The sequence below is a fragment of the Oncorhynchus masou genome, chromosome 2 (genome assembly GCF_036934945.1).
Source record: "Oncorhynchus masou masou isolate Uvic2021 chromosome 2, UVic_Omas_1.1, whole genome shotgun sequence".
Lineage (NCBI taxonomy): Eukaryota > Metazoa > Chordata > Actinopteri > Salmoniformes > Salmonidae > Oncorhynchus > Oncorhynchus masou.
In genome coordinates, this window is record NC_088213.1 from 33768172 (window position 1) to 33786320 (window position 18149).

At 52.5% G+C, this 18149-nt stretch overlaps 1 protein-coding gene across 1 annotated transcript in view; it reads left to right on the forward strand.

Annotated features, from left to right (window-relative positions):
- The window catches only part of LOC135552979 (golgin subfamily A member 6-like protein 24), a 104585-nt gene that overhangs the window by 32135 nt on the left and 54301 nt on the right, over positions 1-18149 (forward strand). The window lies entirely within an intron of this gene.

Genomic DNA, 18149 nt, shown 5'->3' on the forward strand with positions numbered 1-18149 from the left:
GAGGGCTGGATTGTGCTAGTATACTGGGCTATAGCTGGGCTGGATTGTGCTAGTATGCTGGGTTACATGTGGGCTGGATTGTGCTAGTATGTTGGGCTACAGGAGGGATGGATTGTGCTACTATGCTGAGCTATAGCAGGTCTGGATTGTGCTAGTATACTGGACTACAGGAGGGCAGGATTGTGCTAGTATGCTGGGCTACAGCAGGGCTGGATTGTGCTTGTATACTGGGCTAATGCAGGGCTGTATGGTGCTAGTTTGCTGCGCTAAAGGAGGTCTGGATTGTGCTAGTATACTGTGCTACAGCAGGGCTAGACTGTGCTAGTATGCTGGGCTACAGAAGGGCTGGACTGGGCTAGTATGCTGGGCTACAGGAGGGGTGGATATTGCTAGTATGCTGGACTATGGCAGGGCTGGATTGTGCTAGTGTTCTGGACTACAGCAGGGCTGGATGGTGCTAGTATACTGGACTACAGCAGGGCTGGATTGTGCTACTATTCTGGGCTACATGAGGGCTGGATTGTGCTAGTATGTTGGGCTACAGGAGGGATGGATTGTGTAAGTATGCTTGACTACAGGAGGGGTGGATTGTGCTAGTTTGCTGGGCTACAGGAGGTCTGGATTGTGCTAGTATGCTGGGCTACAGCAGGGCTGGAGGGTGCTAGTATGCTGGGCTACAGGAGTTCTGGATTGTGCTACTATGCTGGGCTATAGCAGGTCTGGATTGTGCTAGTATACTGGACTACAGGAGGGCAGGATTGTGCTAGTTTGCTGGGCTACAGCAGGGCTGGATTGTGCTTATATACTGGGCTAATGGAGGGCTGTATGGTGCTAGTTTGCTGCGCTAAAGGAGGTCTGGATTGTGCTAGTATACTGTGCTACAGCAGGGCTAGACTGTGCTATTATGCTGGGCTACAGAAGGGCTGGACTGGGCTAGTATGCTGGGCTACAGGAGGGGTGGATATTGCTAGTATGCTGGACTATAGCAGGGCTGGATTGTGCTAGTGTTCTGGGCTACAGGAGGGCTGGATTGTGCTAGTATGCTGGGCTACAGGAGGGCTGGATGGTGCTAGTATGCTGGACTTTTGCAGGGCTGGATTGTGCTAGTGTTATGGACTACAGCAGGGCTGGATGGTGCTCGTATACTGGACTACAGCAGGGCTGGATTGTGCTACTATTCTGGGCTACAGGAGGGCTAGATGGTGCTAGTATTCTGGGCTACAGGAGGGCTAGACTGTGCTCGTATGCTGGGCTACAGAAGGGCTGGACTGGGCTAGTATACTGACCTACAGCAGGGCTGGATTGTGCCAGTATGCTGGACTATAGCAGGGCTGGATTGTGCTTGTATGCTGGGTTAAAGCAGGGCTGGATGGTGCTAGTATGCTGGGCTACAGGAGGTCTGGATTGTGCTGGTATGCTGGGCTATAGCAGGTCTGGATTGTGCTAGTATACTGGTCTCCTGGAGGGCTGGATTGTGCTAGTATGCTGGGCTACAGGAGGGCTGGATGGTGCTAGTATGCTGGACTATTGCAGGGCTGGATTGTGCTAGTGTTCTGGACTACAGCAGGGCTGGATGGTGCTAGTATACTGGACTACAGCAGGGCTGGATTGTGCTGGTATACTCGACTACAGCATGGCTGGATTGTGCTAGTATACTGACCTACAGCAGGGCTGGATTGTGCCAGTATGCTGGGCTACAGAAGGGCTGGACTGGGCTAGTATGCTGGGCTACAGGAGGGGTGGATTGTGCTAGTATGCTGGACTATAGCAGGGCTGGATTGTGCTAGTGGTCTGGACTACAGCAGGGCTGGATGGTGCTAGTATACTGGACTACAGCAGGGGTGGATTGTGCTAGTATGCTGGACTATAGCAGGGCTGGATTGTGCTTGTATGCTGGGCTACAGGAGGTCTGGATGGTGCTAGTATGCTGGGCTATAGCAGGTCTGGATTGTGCTCGTATACTGGACTACAGGAGGGCATGATTGTACTACTATTCTGGGCTACAGGAGGGCTGGATGGTGCTAGTATTCTGGGCTACAGGAGGGCTGTATGGTGCTAGTATACTGGGCTACAGCAGGGCTAGACTGTGCTAGTATGCTGGGCTACAGAAGGGCTGGACTGGGCTAGTATGCTGGGCTACAGGAGGGGTGGATTGTGCTAGTATGCTGGACTATAGCAGGGCTGGATTGTGCTTGTATGCTGGGCTACAGGAGGGCTAAAGGATACTGGGCTGGATGGATTGTGCTAGTATGCTGGGCTACAGGAGGTCTGGATTGTGCTACTATGCTGGGCTATAGCAGGTCTGGATTGTGCTAGTATGCTGGACTACAGGAGGGCTGGATTGTGCTAGTATACTGACCTACAGCATGGCTGGATTGTGCTAGTTTGCTGGGCTACATGAGGGCTGGATTGTGCTAGTATGTTGGGCTTCAGGAGGGATGGATTGTGCTAGTATACTGGGCTACAGCAGGGCTGGATTGTGCTAGTATACTGGGCTATAGCTGGGCTGGATTGTGCTAGTATGCTGGGTTACATGAGGGCTGGATTGTGCTTGTATGTTGGGCTACATGAGGGATGGATTGTGCAAGTATGCTTGACTACAGGAGGGGTGGATTGTGCTAGTATGCTGGACTATAGCAGGGCTGGATTGTGCTTGTATACTGGGCTAAAGGACGGCTGTATGGTGCTAGTTTGCTGGGCTACAGGAGGTCTGGATTGTGCTAGTATGCTGGGCTACAGCAGGGCTGGATTGTGCTAGTATGCTGGGCTACAGGAGGTCTGGATTGTGCTAGTATGCTGGGCTACAGCAGGTCTGGATTGTGCTAGTATACTGGACTACAGGAGGGCAGGATTGTGCTAGTATGCTGGGCTACAGCAGGGCTGGATTGTGCTTGTATACTGGGCTAATGGAGGGCTGTATGGTGCTAGTTTGCTGCGCTACAGGAGGTCTGGATTGTGCTAGTATACTGTGCTACAGCAGGGCTAGACTGTGCTAGTATGCTGGGCTACAGAAGGGCTGGACTGGGCTAGTATGCTGGGCTAGGAGGGGTGGAGAGTATGCTGGATATTGCTAGTATGCTGGACTACAGCAGGGCTGGATTGTGCTAGTATGCTGGACTACAGCAGGGCTGGATTGTGCTAGTATTCTGGGCTACAGCAGGGCTGGATTGTGCTAGTATTCTGGGCTACAGCAGGGCTGGATTGTGCTAGTATACTGGACTACAGCAGGTCTGGATTGTGCTAGTATGCTGGGCTACAGCAGGGCTGGATTGTGCTGGACTGTGCAGCAGGAGGGCTGGATTGTGCTAGTATACTGACTACAGCAGGGCTGGATTGTGCTAGTATGCTGGGCTACAGCAGGGCTGGATTGTGCTAGTATACTGGACTACAGGAGGGCTGGATTGTGCTAGTATGCTGAGCTACAGGAGGTCTGGATTGTGCTAGTATGCTGGGCTACAGCAGGGCTGGATTGTGCTAGTATGCTGGACTACAGCAGGGCTGGATTGTGCTAGTATGCTGGGCTACAGGAGGGCTGGATTGTGCTAGTATGCTGGGCTACAGCAGGGCTGGATTGTGCTAGTATGCTGGACTACAAGAGGGCTGGATTGTGCTAGTATGCTGGACTACAGCAGGGCTGGATTGTGCTGGTATGCTGGACTACAGAGGTCTGGATTGTGCTAGTATGCTGGACTACAGCAGAGGGCTGGATTGTGCTAGTATACTGGACTACAGCAGGGCTGGATTGTGCTAGTATACTGGATTACAGGACTGGTACTGGGCTACAGAGGGCTGGATTGTGCTAGTATGCTGGGCTATAGCAGTATGCTGGACTACAGGAGGGCTGGATTGTGCTAGTATACTGGGCTATAGCAGGGCTGGATTGTGCTAGTATGCTGGACAGCAGGTCTAGCAGTACTGGGCTACAGGAGGGCTGGATTGTGCTAGTATGCTGGGTTACATGAGGGCTGGATTGTGCTAGTATGCTGGACTACAAGAGGGCTGGATTGTGCTAGTATGCTGGACTAAAGGAGGGCTGTATGGTGCTAGTTTGCTGGGCGACAGGAGGTCTGTATTGTGCTGGTATCCTGGGCTACAGGAGGTCTGTATTGTGCTAGTATGCTGGGCTACAGCAGGGCTGGATGCAGGGCTGGTGCTAGTATACTGGACTACAGCAGGTCTGGATTGTGCTTGAATACTGGACTACAGAAGGGCTGGATTGTGCTAGTATACTGGACTACAGCAGGGCTGGATTGTGCTAGTATGCTGGGCTACAGGAGGGCTGGATGGTGCTAGTATGCTGGGCTACAGGAGGTCTGGATTGTGCTAGTATTCTGGGCTACAGGAGGTCTGGATTGTGCTAGTATGCTGTGCTATAGCAGGGCTGGATGGTGCTAGTATACTGGACTACAGCAGGGCTGGATTGTGCTAGTATGCTGGACTACAGCAGGGCTGGATTGTGCTAGTATACTGGACTACAGGCAGGGCTGGATTGTGCTAGTATGCTGGGCAACAGGAGGGTATGGATTGTGCAAGTATGCTGGACTACAGCAGGGCTGGATTGTGCTAGTATGCTGGGCTACAGGAGGGCTGGATTGTGCTAGTATGCTGGGCTACATGAGGGCTGGATTGTGCTCATGTACTGGGCTACAGGAGGGCTGGATTGTGCTAGTATACTGGGCTATAGCAGGGCTGGATTGTGCTAGTATGCTGGGCTACAGGAGGGCTGGATTGTGCTAGTATATGTTGGGCTACAGGAGGGCTGGATTGTGCTAGTATACTGGACTACAGGAGGTCTGGATTGTGCTATGTACTGGGCTACAGGAGGGCTGGATTGTGCTAGTATGCTGGGTTACATGAGGGCTGGATTGTGCTAGTATGTTGGGCTACAGGAGGGATGGATTGTGCAAGTATGCTTGACTACAGGAGGGGTGGATTGTGCTAGTATGCTGGACTATAGCAGGGCTGGATTGTGCTTGTATACTGGGCTAAAGCAGGGCTGGATGGTGCTAGTATGCTGGGCTACAGGAGGTCTGGATTGTGCTAGTATGCTGGGCTACAGGCAGGGCTGGATTGTGCTAGTATGCTGGGCTACAGGAGGGCTGGATGGTGCTAGTATGCTGGGCTACAGCAGGTCTGGATTGTGCTAGTATACTGGACTACAGGAGGGCTGGATTGTGCTAGTATATACTGGGCTACAGCAGGGCTGGATTGTGCTAGTATGCTGGGCTACAGCAGGGCTGGATTGTGCTAGTATGCTGGGCTACAGGAGGGCTGGATTGTGCTAGTATGCTGGACTACAGGAGGGCTGGATTGTGCTAGTAGGGCTGGATTGGCTACTACTGGACTACAGCAGGGCTGGATTGTGCTAGTATACTGGCTACAGCAGGGCTGGATTGTGCTAGTATGCTGGGCTACAGGAGGGCTGGATTGTGCTAGTATGCTGGGCTACAGGAGGGCTGGATTGTGCTAGTATGCTAGCTACAGGAGGGCTGGATTGTGCTAGTATGCTGGACTATAGGGCTGATTGTGCTACAGGAGGGCTGGATTGTGCTAGTATGCTGGGCTACAGGAGGGCTGGATTGTGCTGCTGGGTATGCTGGGCTACAGGAGGGCTGGATTGTGCTAGTATGCTGGGCTACAGGAGGGCTGGATTGTGCTAGTATGCTGGACTACAGGAGGTGTGGATTGTGCTAGTATGCTGGGCTACAGCAGGGCTGGATGGTGCTGGTATACTGGACGACAAGAGGTCTGGATTGTGCTCATGTACTGGACGACAGCAGAGCTGGATTGTGCTAGTATCCTGGACTACAGCAGGGCTGGATTGTGCTAGTATACTGGATTACAGCAGAGCTGGATTGTGCTAGTATGCTGGGCTATAGCAGGTCTAGATTGTGCTAGTGTTCTGGACTACAGGAGGGCAGGATTGTGCTAGTATACTGGGCTATAGCAGGTCTGGATTGTGCTAGTATACTGGACGGTAGCAGGGCTGGATTGTGCAAGTATGCTGGGTTACATGAGGGCTGGATTGTGCTACTATGCTGGACTACAAGAGGGATGGATTGTGCTAGTATGCTGGACTACAGGAGGGGTGGATATTGCTAGTATGCTGGGCTACAGGAGGTCTGGATTGTGCTGGTATTCTGGGCTACAGGAGGTCTGTATTGTGCTGGTATGCTGGGCTACAGCAGGGCTGGATGGTGCTAGTATACTGTACTACAGCAGGTCTGGATTGTGCTTGAATACTGGACTACAGAAGGGCTGGATTGTACAAGTATACTGGACGATAGCAGGGCTGGATTGTGCGAGTATACTGGGCTACAGGAGGGCTGTATGGTGCTAGTATGCTGGGCTACAGGAGGTCTGTATTGTGCTGGTATTCTGGGCTACAGGAGGGCTGGATTGTGCTAGTATGCTGGGCTAGCAGGCAGGGCTGGATGGTGCTAGTATACTGGGCTACAGGAGCTGGAGGTCTGGATTGTGCTAGTATACTGGACTACAGCAGGGCTGGATTGTGCTAGTATACTGGCTACAGCAGGGCTGGATTGTGAGTATGCTGGGATAGGAGGTATGGATGCTGTGCTAGTATACTGGACTACAGCAGGGCTGGATTGTGCTAGTATACTGGGCTACAGCAGGGCTGGATTGTGCTAGTATGCTGGGCTACAGAGGGCTGGATTGTGCTCTGGATTGTGCTGTATGCTGGGCTACAGGAGGGCTGGATTGTGCTAGTATACTGGGCTACAGCAGGGCTGGATTGTGCTAGTATGCTGGGCTACATGAGGGCTGGATTGTGCTAGTATGCTGGGCTACAGGAGGGATGGATTGTGCTAGTATACTGGACTACAGCAGGTCTGGATTGTGCTATGTACTGGGCTACAGGAGGGCTGGATTGTGCTAGTATGCTGGGTTACATGAGGGCTGGATTGTGCTAGTATGTTGGGCTACAGGAGGGATGGATTGTGCAAGTATGCTTGACTACAGGAGGGGTGGATTGTGCTAGTATGCTGGACTATAGCAGGGCTGGATTGTCCTTGTATGCTGGGCTAAAGGAGGGCTGGATGGTGCTAGTATGTTGGGCTACAGGAGGTCTGGATTGTGCTAGTATGCTGGGCTACAGCAGGGCTGGAGGGTGCTAGTATGCTGGGCTACAGGAGGTCTGGATTGTGCTACTATGCTGGGCTATAGCAGGTCTGGATTGTGCTAGTATGCTGGACTACAGGAGGGCTGGATTGTGCTAGTATGCTGGGCTACAGCAGGGCTGGATTGTGCTACTATTCTGGGCTACAGGAGGGGTGGATTGTGCTAGTATGCTGGCTACAGGAGGGCTGGATTGTGCTAGCTATGCTGGGCTACAGCAGGGCTGGATTGTGCTAGTATTGCTGGCTACAGGAGGGCTGGATTGTGCTAGTATACTGGGCTACAGGAGGGCTGGACTGTGCTAGTATGCTGGGCTACAGAATGGTGCTGGACTGGGCTAGTATGCTGGGCTGGATTGTGCTAGTATGCTGGGCTACAGGAGGGCTGGATTGTGCTAGTATGCTGGACTATAGCAGGGCTGGATTGTGCTAGTATGCTGGGCTACAGGAGGGCTGGATTGTGCTAGTATGCTGGGCTACAGGAGGGCTGGATTGTGCTAGTATGCTATATGCTGGGCTACAGGAGGGCTGGATTGTGCTTGTATACTGGGCTACAGGAGGGCTGGATGGTGCTGTTTGCTGTGCTGGAGGTCTGGATTGTGCTAGTATGCTGGGCTACAGGAGGGCTGGATTGTGCTAGTATGCTGGGCTACAGGAGGGCTGATTGTGCTAGTATGCTGGGCTACAGGAGGGCTGGATTGTGCTAGTATACTGGGCTATAGCAGGGCTGGATTGTGCTAGTATACTGGACTACAGCAGGGCTGGATGCAAGTATGCTGGGTTACATGAGGGCTGGATTGTGCTACTATGCTGGACTACAAGAGGGATGGATTGTGCTAGTATGCTGGACTAAGGAGGGCTGTATGGTGCTAGTTTGCTGGGCGACAGGAGGTCTGGATTGTGCTGGTATCCTGGGCTACAGGAGGTCTGGATTGTGCTAGTATGCTGGGCTACAGCAGGGCTGGATGGTGCTAGTATACTGGACTACAGCAGGTCTGGATTGTGCTTGTATACTGGACTACAGAAGGGCTGGATTGTGCAAGTATACTGGCTAGCAGGGCTGGATTGTGCTAGTATACTGGGCTACAGGAGGGGGCTGTATATGCTGTGCTAGTATTGCTGGGCTACAGGAGGTCTGTTTTGTGCTGGTATTCTGGGCTACAGGAGGTCTGTATTGTGCTAGTATGCTGTGCTACAGCAGGGCTGGATGGTGCTAGTATACTGGACTACAGCAGGGCTGGATTGTGCTAGTATACTGGACTACAGCAGGGATGGATTGTGCTGGTATACTGGAGGACAGCAGGGCTGGATTGTGCTAGTATACTGGACTACAGCAGGGCTGGATTATGCTCGTATGCTGGGCAATAGGAGGTATGGATTGTGCAAGTATACTGGACTACAGCAGGGCTGGATTGTGCTAGTTTACTGGGCTATAGCAGGGCTGAATTGTGCTAGTATGCTGGGCTACATGAGGGCTGGATTGTGTTCATGTACTGGGCTACAGGAGGGCTGGATTGTGCTCGTATACTGGGCTATAGCATGGCTGGATTGTGCTAGTATGCTGGGCTACATGAGGGCTGGATTGTGCTAGTATGTTGGGCTACAGGAGGGATGGATTGTGCTAGTATACTGGACTACAGGAGGTCTGGATTGTGCTCATGTACTGGGCTACAGGAGGGCTGGATTGTGCTAGTATGCTGGGTTACATGAGGGCTGGATTGTGCTAGTATGTTGGGCTACAGGAGGGATGGATTGTGCAAGTATGCTTGACTACAGGAGGGGTGGATTGTGCTAGTATGCTGGACTATAGCAGGGCTGGATTGTGCTTGTATACTGGGCTAAAGGAGGGCTGTATGGTGCTAGTTTGCTGGGCTACAGGAGGTCTGGATTGTGCTAGTATGCTGGGCTACAGCAGGGCTGGAGGGTGCTAGTATGCTGGGCTACAGGAGGTCTGGATTGTGCTACTATGCTGGGCTATAGCAGGTCTGGATTGTGCTAGTATACTGGACTACAGGAGGGCAGGATTGTGCTAGTTTGCTGGGCTACAGCAGGGCTGGATTGTGCTTGTATACTGGGCTAATGGAGGGCTGTATGGTGCTAGTTTGCTGCGCTACAGGAGGTCTGGATTGGATTGTGCTAGGATGTCTGTATTGTGCTATAGCAGGGCTGGATTGTGCTAGTATACTGGCTACAGGAGGGCTGGATTGTGCTAGTTTGCTGGGCTACAGCAGGGCTGGATTGTGCTAGTATGCTGGGCTACAGGAGGGCTGTATGGTGGCTAGTATGCTGGGCTACAGGAGGTCTGGATTGTGCTAGTATGCTGGGCTACAGGAGGGCTGGATTGTGCTGTATGCTGGGCTACAGCAGGGCTGGATGGTGCTAGTATTGCTGGGCTACAGGAGGGCTGGATTGTGCTAGTATACTGGGCTACAGAGGGCTGGATTGTGCTAGTATGCTGGGCTACAGAAGGGCTGGATTGGCTAGTATGCTGGGCTACAGGAGGGCTGGATTGTGCTAGTATGCTGCTGGACTATAGCAGGGCTGGATTGTGCTAGTGTATGCTGGGCTACAGGAGGGCTGGATGGTGCTAGTATGCTGGGCTACAGGAGGGCTGGATTGTGCTAGTATGCTGGGCTACAGGAGGTCTGGATTGTGCTAGTATGCTGGGCTATAGCAGGTCTGGATTGTGCTAGTATACTGGACTACAGGAGGGCAGGATTGTGCTAGTATGCTGGGCTACAGCAGGGCTGGATTGTGCTACTATTCTGGGCTACAGGAGGGGTGGATTGTGCTAGTATGCTGGGCTACAGGAGGTCTGGATTGTGCTAGTATGCTGCTAGTTTGCAGCAGGTCTGGATTGTGCTAGTATACTGTGCTACAGCAGGGCTAGACTGTGCTCGTATGCTGGGCTACAGAAGGGCTGGACTGGGCTAGTATGCTGGGCTACAGGAGGGGTGGATATTGCTAGTATGCTGGAATATAGCAGGGCTGGATTGTGCTAGTGTTCTGGACTACAGCAGGGCTGGATGGTGCTAGTATACTGGACTACAGCAGGGCTGGATTGTGCTACTATTCTGGGCTACAGGAGGACTGGATGGTGCTAGTATTCTGGGCTACAGGAGGGCTGGATGGTGCTCGTATACTGGGCTACAGCAGGGCTGGATTGTGCTAGTATACTGGGCTATAGCAGGGCTGGATTGTGCTGGTATACTGGACTACAGAGGGCTGGATTGTGCTAGTATGCTGGGCTATAGCAGGGCTGGATTGTGCTAGTATGCTGGGTTACATGAGGGCTGGATTGTGCTAGTATGCTGGACTACAGAGGGATGGATTGTGAGTATGCTGGACTATAGCAGGGCTGGATTGTGCTAGTATACTGGGCTAAAGGAGGGCTGTATGGTGCTAGTTTGCTGGGCTACAGGAGGTCTGGATTGTGCTAGTATGCTGGCTACAGCAGGGCTGGATTGTGCTAGTATTCTGGGCTACAGGAGGGCTGGATGGTGCTAGTATACTGGGCTATAGCAGGGCTGGATTGTGCTAGTATGCTGGGCTACAGAGGGCTGGACTGGGCTAGTATTTGGGCTACAGGAGGTCTGGATTGTGCTAGTATGCTGGACTATAGCAGGGCTGGATTGTGCTTGTATGCTGGGCTAAAGGAGGGCTGGATGGTGCTAGTATGCTGGGCTACAGGAGGTCTGGATTGTGCTAGTATGCTGGGCTATAGCAGGGCTGGATTGTGCTAGTATACTGGACTACAGGAGGGCTGGATTGTGCTAGTATGCTGGGCTACAGGAGGGCTGGATGGTGCTAGTATGCTGGACGACAGGAGGGCAGGATTGTGCTAGTATACTGGGCTGGAGCAGGGCTGGATTGTGCAAGTATGCTGGGTTACATGAGGGCTGGATTGTGCTACTATGCTGGACTACAAGAGGGATGGATTGTGCTAAAGGAGGGTATGCTAGTTGCTGGACTACAGGAGGGCTGGATTGTGCTAGTATGCTGGCTACAGGAGGGCTGGATTGTGCTAGTATGCTGGGCTACAGCAGGTCTGGATTGTGCTAGTATACTGGACTACAGAGGGCTGGATTGTGCTTGTATACTGGGCTAGGGCAGGGCTGGATTGTGCTAGTATGCTGGGCTACATGAGGGCTGGATTGTGCTAGTATGCTGGGCTATAGCAGGTCTGGATTGTGTTAGTATACTGGATGATAGCAGGGCTGGATTGTGCTGGTATACTGGACTTCAGCAGGGCTGGATTGTGCTAGTATACTGGGCTACAGCAGGGCTGGATTGTGCTAGTATGCTGGGCTACAGCAGGGCTGTATTGTGCTTGTATGCCGGGCTAAAGGAGGGGTGGATTGTGCTAGTATGCTGGACTATAGCAGGGCTGGATTGTGCTATTGGTCTGGACTACAGCAGGGCTGGATGGTGCTAGTATACTGGACTACAGCAGGGCTGGATTGTGCTACTATTCTGGGCTACAGGAGGGCTGGATGGTGCTAGTATTCTGGGCTACAGGAGGGCTGGATTGTGCAAGTATGCTGGGCTACAGAAGGGCTGGACTGGGCTAGTATGCTGGGCTACAGGAGGCTGGGTGGATGCTGTGTGCTGGACTATAGCAGGGCTGGATTGTGCTAGTATGCTGGGTTAAAGGAGGGCTGGATGGTGCTAGTATGCTGGGCTACATGAGGTCTGGATTGTGCTAGTATGCTGGCCTATAGCAGGTCTGGATTGTGCTCATATACTGGACTACAGGATGGCAGGATTGTGCTAGTATACTGGGCTACAGCAGGGCTGGATTGTGCTCTTATGCTGGGTTGCATGAGGGCTGGATTGTGCTACTATGCTGGACTACAAGAGGGATGGATTGTGCTAGTATGCTGGGCTACAGCAGGGCTGGATGGTGCTGGTATACTGGACTACAGTAGGGCTGGATTGTGCTAGAATGCTGGGCTACAGGAGGGCTGGATTGTGCTAGTATGCTGGGATACAGGAGGGCTGATGGTGCTTGTATGCTGGGCTACAGCAGGGCTGGATGTTGCTAGTATACTGGACTACAGCAGGTCTGGATTGTGTTAGTATGCTGGACTATAGCAGGGCTGGATTGTGCTGGTATACTAGACTACAGCAGGGCTGGATTGTGCTAGTATGCTGGGTTGCATGAGGGCTGGATTGTGCTACTATGCTGGACTACAAAAGGCCTGGATTGTGCATGTATACTGGGCTAAGGAGGGCTGTATGGTGCTAGTTTGCTGGCTACAGGAGGTCTGGATTGTGCTAGTATGCTGGACGACAGTAGGGCTGGATTGTGCTAGTATCCTGGACTACAGCAGGGCTGGATTGTGCTAGTATTGCTGGGCTACAGGAGGGCTGGATTGTGCTAGTTTGCTGGCTACAGGAGGGCTGTATGGTGTGTATGCTGGGTATGCTGGGCTACAGCAGGGCTGGATTGTGCTAGTATACTGGACTACAGCAGGGCTGGATTGTGCTAGTATACTGGACTACAGCAGGGCTGGATTGTGCTAGTATACTGGACTACAGCAGGGCTGGATTGTGCTAGTATGCTGGGCTACAGGAGGGCTGGATTGTGCTCGTATGCTGGGCTACATGAGGTCTGGATTGTGCTAGTATACTGGACTACAGGAGGGCTGGATTGTGCTAGTATGCTGGGCTATAGCAGGGCTGGATTGTGCTAGTATGCTGGGTTACATGAGGGCTGGATGGTGCTGGTACTGGGCTACAGGAGGGCTGGATTGTGCTCATGTATACTGGACTACAGCAGGGCTGGATTGTGCTAGTATGCTGGACTACAGCAGGGCTGGATTGTGCTAGTATGCTGGGCTACAGGAGGGCTGGATTGTGCTAGTTTGCTGGGCTACAGGAGGGCTGGATTGTGCTATGTATGCTGGGCTACAGCAGGGCTGGATGGTGCTAGTATGCTGGACTACAGCAGGCTGGATTGTGCTAGTATGCTGGGCTACACTGGAGGCAGCAGGGCTGGATTGTGCTAGTATACTGGACTACAGCAGGGCTGGATTGTGCTGGTATGGACTAGTATACTGGACTACAGCAGGGCTGGATTGTGCTAGTATACTGGGCTACAGCAGGGCTGGATTGTGCTAGTATGCTGGGCTAGCAGGGCTGGAGGGCTGGATTGTGCTATGCTGGGCTATTGTGGGCTGGACTAGTATGCTGGGCAGGAGGGCTGGATTGTGCTAGTATGCTGGGCTACATGAGGGCTGGATTGTATGCTGGGTTACTGGGCTGGATTGTGCTAGTATGCTGGGCTACAGGGCTGGATTGTGCTAGTATGCTGGGCTACAGGAGGGCTGGATTGTGCTAGTATACTGGACTACAGGAGGCTGGATTGTGCTAGTATACTGGGCTATAGCAGGGCTGGATTGTGCTAGTATGCTGGGTTACATGAGGGCTGGATGTGCTAGTATGCTGGGCTACAGGAGGTCTGGATTGTGCTTGTACTGGACGACAGCAGAGCTGGATTGTGCTAGTATCCTGGACTACAGCACAGGGGCTGGATTGGGTGCTGTGCTATTGCTGGGCTACAGGAGGGCTGGATTGTGCTGTATGCTGGGCTACAGCAGGGCTGGATGGTGCTAGTATACTGGGCTACAGCAGGGTCTGGATTGTGCTAGTATACTGGACTACAGCAGGGCTGGATTGTGCTGGTATACTGGACTACAGCAGGGCTGGATTGTGCTAGTATACTGGACTACAGGAGGGCTGGATTGTGCTAGTATGCTGGGCAATAGCAGGTCTGGATTGTGCTAGTATACTGGCTACAGCAGGGCTGGATTGTGCTAGTATGCTGGGCTACTAGGGCTGGATTGTGCTAGTATGCTGGGCTGGATTGTGCTAGTAAGAGGGATGGATTGTGCTAGTATACTGGACTACAGGAGGGCTGGATTGTGCTAGTATACTGGGCTACAGCAGGGCTGGATTGTGCTAGTATGCTGGGCTACAGGAGGGCTGGATTGTGCTAGTATGCTGGGCTACAGGAGGGCTGGATTGTGCTAGTATACTGGACTACAGGAGGGCTGGATTGTGCTAGTATAGGCTGGACTACAGCAGGGCTGGATTGTGCTAGTATGCTGGGCTACAGCAGGGCTGGATTGTGCTAGTATGCTGGGCTACAGGGCTGGATTGTGCTAGTATGCTATACAGGAGGGCTGGATTGTGCTAGTATACTGGGCTACAGGAGGGCTGGATTGTGCTAGTATACTGGGCTACAGCAGGGCTGGATTGTGCTAGTATGCTGGGCTACAGCAGGGCTGGATTGTGGTATGCTGGGCTACAGGAGGGCTGGATTGTGCTAGTATGCTGGGCTACAGGCTACAGGAGGTCTGGATTGTGCTAGTATGCTGGGCTACAGCAGGGCTGGATTGTGCTATGCTGGGTATGCTGCTACAGGAGGGCTGGATTGTGCTAGTATACTGGGCTATAGCAGGGCTGGATTGTGCTAGTATGCTGGACTACAGAGGGCTGGATTGTGCTAGTATACTGGGCTACAGGAGGGCTGGATTGTGCTACTATTCTGGGCTACAGCAGGTCTGGATTGTGCTAGTATACTGGGACTACAGCAGGGCTGGATTGTGCTGGGCTACAGGAGGGCTGGAGGTGCTAGTATGCTGGACTACAGGAGGGCTGGATTGTGCTGGTATGGCTACAGGAGGGCTGGATTGTGCTAGTATACTGGGCTACAGCAGGGCTGGATTGTGCTAGTATGCTGGGCTACAGCAGGGCTGGATTGTGCTAGTATACTGGACTACAGCAGGGCTGGAGGTGCTGGATTGGTACAGCAGGGCTGGAATGCTATTCTGGGCTACAGGAGGCTGGATTGTGCTCATGTATATGGGCTGAGGGCTGGATTGTGCTAGTATACTGGACTATAGCAGGGCTGGATTGTGCTAGTATGCTGGGCTACAGGAGGGCTGGATTGTGCTAGTATACTGGGCTATAGCAGGGCTGGATTGTGCTAGTATGCTGGACTACAGGAGGGCTGGATTGTGCTAGTATGCTGGGCTACAGGAGGGCTGGATTGTGCTAGTATGCTGGGCTACAGGAGGTCTGGATTGTGCTACTGGGCTATGCTGGGCTATAGCAGGCTGGATTGTGCTAGTATACTGGACTACAGGAGGGCTGGATTGTGCTAGTATGCTGGGCTACAGGAGGGCTGGATTGTGCTATACTATACTGGGCTAATACTGGACTACAGAGGGCTGGATTGTGCTAGTATGCTGGGCTACAGGAGGGCTGGATTGTGCTTGTATGCTGGGCTAAAGAGGGCTGGATTGTGCTATGTATGCTGGGCTACAGGCAGGGCTGGATTGCTGGGCTATAGTATGCTGGCTACAGCAGGTCTGGATTGTGCAAGTATACTGGACTACAGCAGGGCTGGATTGTGCTAGTATACTGGGCTATAGCAGGGCTGGATTGTGCTAGTATGCTGGGCTAAAGGAGGGCTGGATTGTGCTCATGTACTGGGCTACAGCAGGGCTGGATTGTGCTAGTATACTGGGCTATAGCAGGGCTGGATTGTGCTAGTATGCTGGGCTACATGAGGGCTGGATTGTGCTAGTATGTTGGGCTACAGGAGGGATGGATTGTGCTAGTATACTGGACTACAGGAGGTCTGGATTGTGCTCATGTACTGGGCTACAGGAGGGCTGGATTGTTCTAGTATACTGGGCTATAGCTGGGCTGGATTGTTCTAGTATGCTGGGTTACATGAGGGCTTGATTGTGCTAGTATGTTGGGCTACAGGAGGGATGGATTGTGCAAGTATGCTTGACTACAGGAGGGGTGGATTGTGCTTGTATACTGGGCTAAAGGAGGGCTGTTTGGTGATAGTTTGCTGGGCTACAGGAGGTCAGGATTGTGCTACTATGCTGGGCTATAGCAGGTCTGGATTGTGCTATTATACTGGACTACAGGAGGGCAGGATTGTGCTAGTATGCTGGGCTACATCAGGGCTGGATTGTGCTTGTATACTGGGCTAATGGAGGGCTGTATGGTGCTAGTTTGCTGCGCTACAGGAGGTCTGGATTGTGCTAGTATACTGTGCTACAGCAGGGCTAGACTGTGCTAGTATGTTGGGCTACAGAAGGGCTGGACTGGGCTAGTATGCTGGGCTACAGGAGGGGTGGATATTGCTAGTATGCTGGACTATAGCAGGGCTGGATTGTGCTAGTGGTCTGGACTACAGCAGGGCTGGATGGTGCTAGTATACTGGACTACAGCAGGGCTGGATTGTTCTACTATTCTGGGCTACAGGAGGACTGGATGGTGCTACTATTCTGGGCTACAGGAGGGCTGGATTGTGCTAGTATGCTGGGCTACAGGAGGGCTGGATGGTGCTAGTATGCTGGACTACAGCAGGGCTGGATTGTGCTAGTATTCTGGACTACAGCAGGGCTGGATGGTGCTCGTATACTGGACTACAGCAGGGCTGGATTGTGCTACTATTCTGGGCTACAGGAGGGCTAGATGGTGCTAGTATTCTGGGCTACAGGAGGGCTAGACTGTGCTCGTATGCTGGGTTACATGAGGGCTGGATTGTGCTACTCTGCTGGACTACAAGAGGGATGGATTGTGCTTGTATGCTGGACTAAAGGAGGGCTGTATGGTGCTAGTTTGCTGCGCTACAGGAGATCTGGATTGTGCTAGTATGCTGGGCTACAGCAGGTCTGGATTGTGCTCGTATACTGGACTACAGGAGGGCAGGATTGTGCTAGTATACTGGGCTATAGCAGGGCTGGATTGTGCTAGTATGCTGGGTTCCATGAGTGCTGGATTGTGCTAGTATGCTGGGCTATAGCAGGTCTGGATTGTGTTAGTATACTGGATGATAGCAGGGCTGGATTGTGCTGGTATACTAGACTTCAGCAGGGCTGGATTGTGCTAGTATACTGACCTACAGCAGGGCTGGATTGTGCTAGTATGCTGGGCTACAGCAGGGCTGGATTGTGCTAGTATGCTGGGCTACAGGAGGGCTGGATTGTGCTAGTTTGCTGGACTATTGCAGGGCTGGATTGTGCTAGTGTTATGGACTACAGCAGGGCTGGATGGTGCTAGTATACTGGACTACAGCAGGGCTGGATTGTGCTACTATTCTGGGCTACAGGATGGCTGGATGGTGCTAGTATTCTGGGCTACAGGAGGGCTAGATTGTGCTAGTATGCTGGGCTACAGAAGGGCTGGACTGGGCTAGTATGCTGGGCTACAGGAGGGCTGGATTGTGCTAGTATGCTGGACTATAGCAGGGCTGGATTGTGCTTGTATGCTGGGTTAAAGGAGGGCTGGATGGTGCTAGTATGCTGGGCTACATGAGGTCTGGTTTGTGCTAGTATGCTGGCCTATAGCAGGTCTGGATTGTGCTCATATACTGGACTACAGGATGGCAGGATTGTGCTAGTATACTGGGCTATAGCAGGGCTGGATTGTGCTCTTATGCTGGGTTGCATGAGGGCTGGATTGTGCTACTATGCTGGACTACAAGAGGGATGGATTGTGCTAGTATGCTGGGCTACAGCAGGGCTGGATGGTGCTGGTATACTGGACGACAGTAGGGCTGGATTGTGCTAGAATGCTGGGCTACAGGAGGGCTGGATTGTGCTAGTTTGCTGGGATACAGCAGGTCTGGATTGTGCTCGTATACTGGACTACAGGAGGGCAGGATTGTGCTAGTATACTGGGCTATAGCAGGGCTGGATTGTGCTAGTATGCTGGGTTCCATGAGTGCTGGATGGTGCTAGTATGCTGGGCTATAGCAGGTCTGGATTGTGTTAGTATACTGGATGATAGCAGGGCTGGATTGTGCTGGTATACTAGACTTCAGCAGGGCTGGATTGTGCTAGTATACTGACCTACAGCAGGGCTGGATTGTGCCAGTATGCTGGGCTACAGGAGGGCTGGATTGCGCTCGTATGCTGGGCTACAGGAGGGCTGGATTGTGCTAGTATGCTGGACTATTGCAGGGCTGGATTGTGCTAGTGT